Source organism: Cnephaeus nilssonii (genome assembly GCF_951640355.1).
Source record: "Cnephaeus nilssonii genome assembly, chromosome: 14".
NCBI classification, from domain to species: Eukaryota; Metazoa; Chordata; class Mammalia; order Chiroptera; family Vespertilionidae; genus Cnephaeus; species Cnephaeus nilssonii.
In genome coordinates, this window is record NC_137085.1 from 35,808,649 (window position 1) to 35,817,282 (window position 8,634).

At 38.4% G+C, this 8,634-nt stretch overlaps 1 pseudogene across 1 annotated transcript; it reads left to right on the forward strand.

The window, feature by feature from the left end:
* The first annotated feature begins 6,473 nt into the window (after positions 1–6,473).
* On the forward strand, positions 6,474–7,482 carry LOC307111165 (ferritin light chain-like; annotated as a pseudogene). The gene is made up of 2 exons: positions 6,474–6,487; positions 6,963–7,482. The product of its transcript is annotated as a ferritin light chain-like (transcript).
* Positions 7,483–8,634: the final 1,152 nt, after the last annotated feature.

The following is an 8,634-nucleotide window of genomic DNA, read 5'->3' on the forward strand; positions in this document are numbered from 1 at the left end:
GGGCCTCTAGTGTGTATACACACACACACACACACACACACACACACACACACACACACATATATACACATACGTATATACACTGAGTGGCCAGATTATTATGATCTCTGAACGCATAATAATCTGTCCACTCAGTGTATATAGATAAGGTTTCCTCTTATTTTTTTCTTAATAATATTTGGCTTTATCACTAGTGGGATGGAAAAAAAAACTGATGTGGAAAAATATGGTACCAGTCCCTATGTCTAGCCTTGGGAACTCCTCTCTGGATCCTAAGGAGAGATAGACTTATTTTCATCTGAGGTTCACTGGGGCACAAGGACCAACCTGCATCACTTTGTTACCCAAGAGATAGTATAGGAAATGTTTCTGTATTCAAATATTTTTGTTTAAGTATATAGGAACTCTGATCTGTGGTGACACTTAGAAATTTTTGTCACCCATATGGCATGTAAAATCTATAATTATAATTATACTAGAGACCTGGTGCACAAAATTTGTGCACTGTGGCGGGGGGGGGGGGGTGTCCCTTAGCCCAGCGTGTGCCCTCTCACAGTCCAGAAGCCCTCAGGGGATGTCTGCAGGGAGTGGGCCTAAGCTGTTAGTCAGACATCCTTAGTGCTGCGGTGGAGATGGGAGAGGCTGACCACCAGGGGACAGCTCCTCTGTTGAGCGTCTGCCCCCTGGTGGTCAGTGCGCATCATAGAGACCTGTTGTTCCACCTTTCAGTCAATTTGCATATTAGCCTTTTATTATATAGGATTAATTGTAGTTCAACACTATGGTTACAAACAAACACACACTTAATGCTAATATAAATGTGCACACACGTGTAATTTGGCTTATCTTTATTTCCATCTTTTATTATTGAGCAAGAACTGAGGCCTTCCATGACTTTGATACCTATCTCTATTGGCATCAGAACTCCAAAATTTGCTACCTTATATCGTCTCTATTACTCTTCCTCCTCTCATCTTCTTCTCCCGGCTCCTCCCTAACAAAGCAAGGTCCTCTTATCTCCCTCCTCAAAATCCCAACTCTGAAGAAAAACATGGAAGATTCTGTATGCTTGAAAAACTTTTGTCATAAAAATTTAAAGATGTAGACAAGACTGTAGATTTTTCTGAGATTTAACATTTCTCCTTGCTTGGTGCACCTTTAGCAGGTGCCTACTGTTATGTAGAGTGAATAATAAAAACCTAATTCCAACTGCCCCTGATGGCTTCTTTTGTACTGTTGGGTCAAAGGTACGCGTGAACAAACAAAGAAATGTGTAACTCTGTTTTATCATGAGATGCCCAGATCACAAAAATAGCCCATACCTTCAATTTAGAAAATCATGAAGCATTAGGACCTGCAGACCTTATAACCTCTATTGCCATCAGTTCCATTTTGTTAATCATGCACTATCTTCCAAAGAGAGTCATATTTCCTCTGAGTGAGAAAGATCATTTCATTGTCATGCTTGTTCAGTCCTCCCTGGAGCAGGAAGTGGTATAATATGTGTGTCCAACTTTAATATACTATTTTCTTTTTATGATTTCAACCTTGACCTCTGACTTGATTGTCCACTCTTTTAACCATTAGTGTTTCTCTAGATCTTAAAGCAAAAGCTACACATCTAATACATACCAAAAATGACCTTGGTAAGATACACATGATGCCATATTATAAATTATTTTTGTTTAACATAATATAACCGCAACCAGCATCAAATCAGAACCCATAAGCCAATAATTTGTTTTGCTAGTTGGCTGTTAGCAGAATGTTAAGAATACTAAGGCACATCTCTAGCAAAACTAACCCAAAGCTGAAGTTGCATTTAAAGTAAGTTCTCTCAGTGAGAGAAAAAAAAAAGACACCAGATATATTAATGCCCTTCTCAGAAAATGAGTTCATCCTATCTAATATGCATTAGAAATAATCTACTCATTTGATGAAAGGTTTGCGAAGCGTGAATAAAGGGCCAGGCTGCTTGTCTATAGCAGCAATTAACAGAATCACACAAAGCCTATTTCAGTGGCCTATTTTCTCAGGCCAGCCATCAGTGTAATTATCCACATTAGAGGAATTTTCTGAGCTCCAGGAGAGTTCACAAGTCAAAGGAGCTGAAGTTCACTCTGGGGAATTTAACTAACTGTTTGGTTTTAATAATTTCTTATCAAATCATCTCTAAGGTACCAAAAGACATCATTCCCTCTGGTCTCTATAAAGAATCATAATTTTTCTGCTGCACTGACATCAACAGAAGGTGCTATCATGAAGTCACTTCTGCATTTTTGAGGCAACTTCTCTGAGAAGAATGTGAAGATCACATTCTTGATAAAGAGGACAATTTTTTTGTTCAAGTTGTAAGCACGGGCGTGTGCAAAAATTAAAGCCCTTTGCATACATTTTCATAAAGAAAATATATACTAAAAAGGTATATTACAAATATGCTGATTTACAGACTTGCAAATCCAAGGTTACAAAAGCAACTCTCCCTCTCTCAACCTTATGGCCATTTCTCTCACATTGAAATTCATTGGTGCTTAAATATATTATAGCTAAAGGTGGGAAAATCAATATTTCTTTCATAAAAATAAATTAATGAATACACACTAACACACACTATGCATATACACATATATCACTGACACATGGTATTTATATGAAGATACACCAGACATCCTATATAATAAAAGGATAATATGAAAATGGACCAAATGGCAGAACAACCAGTCGCTATGACTCGCACTGAGCAGGCAGGGAGGCAAGCGGTTAGGGGCAATCAGGCAGGCAGGCAGAGTGGTTAGGGGGTGATCAGTCAGGCAGGTGAGTGGTTAGGGGCAATCAGGCAGTGAGACAGAGCAGTTAGGGGTGATCAGGCAGGCAGGCAGAGTGGTTAGGGGCAGGCAGGCAGGCAGGCAGTTAGGGGTGATTAGGCAGGCAGGCAGGCAGGCAGGCAGGCAAGCAGTTAGGGGAGATCAGGCAGGCAAGCAGTTAGGAGGGAGCAGGCAGGCAAGCAGTTAGGAGCCAGCAGTCCTGGATTGTGAGAGTACACAGCCTGGGCTGAGGGACCACCCCCACCCCGTGCACAAATTTTATGCACTGGGCCTCTAATGATATCCTATATAATAAAGAGCTAATATGCTAATTAGACTGAACAGCCAAACGACCTGGATGTCCTTCCAGATGACCTTCTAGACGAAGCTGAGGCAGCCAGAGCTGCGAGGGCTGAGCCCCTTGCATGAATTTCTTGCATTGGGCCTCTAGTATATTTATAATTTCTTGCATTGGGCCTCTAGTATATTAAGTAAATCTACTTATCTGATTTCACCAGGGACTCCTATAAAAATATGAGGAATGTCAGAAGATAGTCGCTGAGATCTATATACATTTATGTATGTGTGTGTGCAAGTGTATGTATGTATACAATTTTCTTGCTGATATCACATCCCTCCTTTAACATCATTATAGTTGTTCAGCATCAGTGAACACTGAAAATGCCCTTATTAAACTAGTAAAAGAGACCAATCTTTTTCTTAGATTAGATGGTTAGATTTAAATAGGCTTTTCCCAGGTATTTTTGATCAGCGATAGAAAAACCTAGGAGGGAGAAAGATTTTTTATTGTTTCTATTATACGTATAATGGAATGAAATATACTTGTGGCCAATTTCAACAAAGCTCAATTGGTATTTATGGAAGAGACACTGGCATGAAAATTGTCAGCTAACAATGCACTAAGTCAGTGGTCGGCAAACTGCGGCTCACGAGCCACATGCGGCTCTTTGGCCCCTTGAGTGTGGCTCTTCCACAAAATACCACGGCCTGGGCGAATCTATTTTGAAGAAGTGGCATTAGAAGTTTAAGTTTAAAAAATTTGGCTCTCAAAAGAAATTTCAATCGTTGTACTGTTGATATTTGGCTCTCTTGACTAATGAGTTTGCCGACCACTGCACTAAGTAATGTCCCAGCCCAAATGAAGTCCTTGAAGTCCTATGAAAAACTGATTCCCAGAGTAGCTAAACTTATATTCATTATGAAGAAAACCCCACACTCTTTACTACTCTAGCTATATTTCAAGCATCACTGAGTTTCACAGTGTGAAAATTAACCAACAAATTGAGAAAGTGTTGCTCAAATCTTTCTTTCCCCTCTGCCTATAAGCCCAAAGGTGCCTTTTTTAGATGAAGTGAAGGATGAATTACTGGTAATGAGGGAAGGGTAGATAGTAATGGATAGCCACATATTGCTGAAATTACTCTGGTTAAAGGATCTATGAGATAAGGAGCATAATGTAAACTCCTGTACCCAGTGAGTGGTTTATTTTGACATGCAAATTGATCTCTTTGATTACCAAAGGTATTTGTGATGAAAGACAATAAAATTCAGCCTAGATGAGGGCATAGCAATTGTGTAGCTCTAGAGAGATGATTGTTTTTTAATGAGTACCTACACTGTTTTCAATCCACTGTTGGAAGACCACAAAGAGGAAGGGCCAACTGTATGTATTGTCCTATGCTATTTTATATAGGGAACTTGAGCATCCATGGGTTTTAGTATCTGCCAAGGGTCCTGGAACCAATTCCCTAATGATACTAAGGACAATTAAGATTTTTTGAGGAGTCAGAAGTTATACTTGGATTTTCAACTGCACCAGGAGTCAGTGTCCTTAACCCCTGCATTGTTCAAGGGTCAACTATACTAGCATATTTGTAAAAATGAACCAAAATGAGTAGCAATGACCCCCAATGCTCCCATATCTCATCATGTTTAACTATCTTCATTTATAAATGTCACAGTCAAAGGTGGTACATTAATCTTTATAAAAGACATTAAGATGAAAGAATTATCCTTATGTTTAAACTTTATTTTCACAACTAAAATTTTTCTTAACTAAGGTGTAGCTTTGATCACAAGCTCTAAGTGATCATTTATAAAATAAAACTTAGGATTCACCACTGTTCACAGATCTTAGTGTTCATCAGTAAGTATGTTTGAACAAAACTTACATTTCTCACCAGATAACTATCACTTTCATGTTGCCACCTCTGTTCAAAGACTAAGATGTTTTTTAATTGGACAAAGAAACTTGAAAAATACATTTGCTAATTGCTCCTCCTATATGTCTATAAAATGATCTATATCAAAACAATAGCATACAAATCTTTTGAATTGCCTGGAAGTCAGGCAAATTTTTTTTTTATAATAATCTGTTTTCCTAGACATCTTTTGTTGTAAAAATGAAGCAAATAACAAGGTTTGGCCTTTTACCATTACAAGTCTTAAATTATGCACCAAAATCTTTCAGGTATAACTGCATTGTAGAAAGGCAGTTAGTTACCTTTCCTTACTTGTATGTACTACATCATTACAGTGATTATTTGTCTGATAAAAGGGGAGCAATTAAAATCATAGTATTGATTTTTAAAAGTCATTATACATGTCTTAGAGAGACTCTGTAACTTAACACAACACAATTATAGATGCTAATCAAATTTCTAAGAAAATTAGTATGCTCTGTCAAAGTAATTTTTATGAAATTAGAAATACTAAACATGACTGAACCAATCCCCAACAATCTCTGCGACTTCAATGAATATATAAAAGAGGAAAGACAGGGATCATCCACCTCAAAGGACTCAAACAAAGAATGGCAAACACTGGCATTTGCACATTAACTCTTTTCTCACTTCCCAAAGAGCCTCAGAATCCCAGTAAACAGAGATCTTTAGACATCATTAGAAATTATTAGTTTTTGTTTGACCAAGAAAGATATTTGTAATACCTGATTTAAATCTATTCACTGTACCACAGGGAAGACCAGATTAAAATACTAACTTTTAAATATGTTGTCTTGAAAATCAGACTTTCAAGACAACGTATTTTAAGAAAATTAAAAGTTGGAAGGGGCTCAGGAAATGTAATTAGTATTTTCCCCCCAAAGAAATTGTCCAGTTGATCCTTAATGTTCTTTCCAGCTCTGATTCCCTCATCCCTGGTATGGTTCAAGGGCAGCTGTTGCTAAATGCAAATTAATGCATGCTTACGTTTTAAATGATAATTTCAGATTTCATTTCTACATATCTATGGTAGAACAGCTTCCGGACTTAGCTCAAAGTATTCCTTTGGGCAAACAACATCCTACTAATACTATCTTGGTTGACTTTATTGGGCTTACAAGAATCAAACTCTCCAACACATCATTTTATAAAATAATTTTGCTTGAAAATATATTTATATATTTTTTTATTTATGCTAGCTTTCTTAGTGCCAGTATATATGTTCAGCTCAAGCTTTGTGGAGCTTAAGGTTCTGCATTTTATTATCTGTTTTCCCTCTTTAAGAACAAAGCGTTCAGAGATCAATAGTACTTGTAGGAAAAAAGAGGAGAGGGAGTATTACTAATGATACAAGAAATTCTAGATAAAATTAACGACAAGCAGCTTGTGGTTTTCTCAGAAGCTAATGGCACTTCATTGTCTAACTATGGCATCATCTGGGTAAGAAAATATCAGCAGTACCCTGTTTTATATTAATTATTAAATTTACATTAATATAAACATTACAATAAAAATATGGAGAAACATAACATAGTTTAAAAGAAAACTTTGAAAGATGGGATACTTAAATTCTAAATTCAAAAGTTCCCTTACTTATACACAATAGAAGACTACTCAGCCATAAGATAATAAAACAGCGCCATATACAGCAACATGGAGGGACCGTGAGAACATGACGCTAAGTGAAATACGTAGGTCAGAAAAAGCGAAGAGGCAATGCCCTCGGTGGTCTCAGATCTGTCCCTTGTTTCAACAGTGTTTGGATGGAACAGACCCTTCTTCCAGCCTCCAACCACTCTCTTGCGTCTCATCCAGTCACCACCTTCAGAACCACCTCCGAGACCAGCCAACACACCGTTTGTTCTCTACCTTAACTCCTGACTGCCGAACAACCATGAGCTCCCAAATTCGTCAGAATTATTCCACCCAGTGGAGGCTGCCTGGCCAACCTGCATCTTTGGACCTGTACACACCTACCTCTCTCTGGGCTTCTATTTCGACCCTGGGGATGTGGCTCTCAGGGCATGGGTCACTTCTTCCACAAGTTGGCGAAGAATAAGCGAGAAGGCGCTGAGCTTTTCTTAAAGTTGCAAAACCAGCGCGGTGGCCGCATTCTCTTCCAGGTCTGCTGAAGCCTCCCCAAGATGAGTGGGCAGAGCTCAGGACGCCATGGAGCTGCCCTGGCCTTGGAGAGGAACCTGAACCAGGCCCTTTTGGAGCTGCAGGCCCTGGTTCCACCCACGCGCAGACCCTCAGCTCTGTGGCTTCCTGGAGAAACCACTTTGGGGATGAAGAGGTGAAACTCATCAAGAAGATGGGTGACACCTGACTCACATCCAAACACTGGCCGGCCCCCAGGCTGGGCGGGCGAGTATCTCTTCAAAAGGCTCACCCTCAAGCACAATTAGGAGCCTTTGGAGCCCAGAGGCCTTTGAGGGGCCCCTCTGCATCCCCCTGGTCTCTGGCTTTTACCTGAGCCTCTCCCTGAAAAGACTGCCTATTCTTTTAACCACCCTGAGGCCCTCTCCCATGCATTGACACAATAAAGCTTTTTGCAGAAACAACAACAAATAAAAAAGCGAAGAACCATATGATTTCACTCATATGTGGGATATAAAACTGAAACTCAGGAAGAACACAAACAGCAGTGTGGTGGTTGCTAGAGGGTAGGGGCTTGGGGGAGAAGGTAGTGCTAATATACGATGACAGGAGAAGATTTCACTTTGGCCGGGCACATGGTGCAATATGCTAGTACAGATCTTGTAACATAGAAACCCACACCTGAAGCCTATATGTTCATATTGACCAATGTCACCCCAACCAATTTAATAAAGTTTTTCAAGTGCCTTAATTTTCAAATAACTAACAATATGCCATTAGGCACTTAGTATGTAAAATAGAAACAATAATCCTTCTTTTGTTTTGCATTGCATCCTATTACTCTTGTGAAGCTAAACTAGCATATGTGAAAATATAGGCGAATAGAAATTATTGAATGAATGTATTATATATATCCTGGGACACACATGCACACAAACACACACACAATCACACTCACACTATTTCTAATGAATTGTAGCATTTCAATACAGACTTACTGTGTATATTTTTATAGTTCTTTCATTAATTAGTTTTTCTACATCAGAGTTTCTTAAACTGTTCCATATGTCCTACAAGATATTCTATGAAAAAGAAAAGGGCTCTTGTCTAAAAGTTCATGAAAAGTAGTATTCCCTGTTCTTCTCTTAGAGCTTTATAAAGCACACTAACATAGTAAAGGTGTGAGAAGTCTTTTAGTAGGAAAAAAAGATTTAATTTTGATTATCCCAGAGTTTCCAAATTTCTTTCATTTTGCAATATATATATATTTTAATTGGCTATCTGGTAACACCTCATAAGATAACAAATTACTAGGGTTTCATAGAACAGTTTAAGAAATAATTATCTACATTATTTCTATCATCCTTACTTATTATCCCTTCTCTCTTTGTATGAATGTGTATATGATATAAACATATTTATGTGATTCATATACATACAAAATTTTAATTTTTCCTGTAGAACTACAATGTCCAACACAGTAGCCA